The sequence below is a fragment of the Rhinopithecus bieti genome, unplaced genomic scaffold (genome assembly GCF_001698545.2).
Source record: "Rhinopithecus bieti isolate Rb0 unplaced genomic scaffold, ASM169854v2 scaffold_20840, whole genome shotgun sequence".
NCBI classification, from domain to species: domain Eukaryota; kingdom Metazoa; phylum Chordata; class Mammalia; order Primates; family Cercopithecidae; genus Rhinopithecus; species Rhinopithecus bieti.
In genome coordinates this window covers 641152-641806 of record NW_016809955.1, presented here as the reverse complement: position 1 = coordinate 641806, position 655 = coordinate 641152, and positions in this window count along the sequence as shown.

The following is a 655-nucleotide window of genomic DNA, read 5'->3' as shown; positions in this document are numbered from 1 at the left end:
TTTGGGGGTAATGTTGAATCTCAGCTAGTATTTCAAGTCAATAAAGGGAGAGGGATCTGGAGTTGTCTTCTTTTTTTTTCTTTCACGATGGTATTTCTTTGGTATAGAAATCTCAAGATTTAGGAGTTAGGAATGGGAATTTCTTCTGAAAAAGTGATAACTTTTTCCTCTGCTCTGCACTCTTCCCTCCCCCACCCCCTTATTTAGATGATTGTTTTAGTAACTGTACTATGGTGTGTATCCTATAGTGATATTGAAACCAAGGAGAAGGTGCAAATCAAATAAACTATTGCCTTTGAAGTGTATATGTTAATGTTGAGTTCATAGACATCATTTCAGAGAAGTCTTGGGATTTATATTTATTTATTTATTTAAGATGGAGTCTTGCTCTTGTTGCCCTGGCTGGAGTGCAGTGGTGCAGTCTTGACTCATTGCAACCTCTGCCGCTTGGGTTCAAGCGATTCTCATGTCTCAGCTTCCTGAGCAGCTGGGATTACAGGCGCTGGCCGCCACACTCAGCTAATTTTTGTGTTTTTAGTAGAGACAGGGTTTCACTGTGTTGACCAGGCTGGTCTTGAACTCTTGGCCTCAGGTGATCCGCCTGCGTTGGCCTCCCAAAATGCTGGGATTACAGGTGTGAGCCACTGCGCTCAGC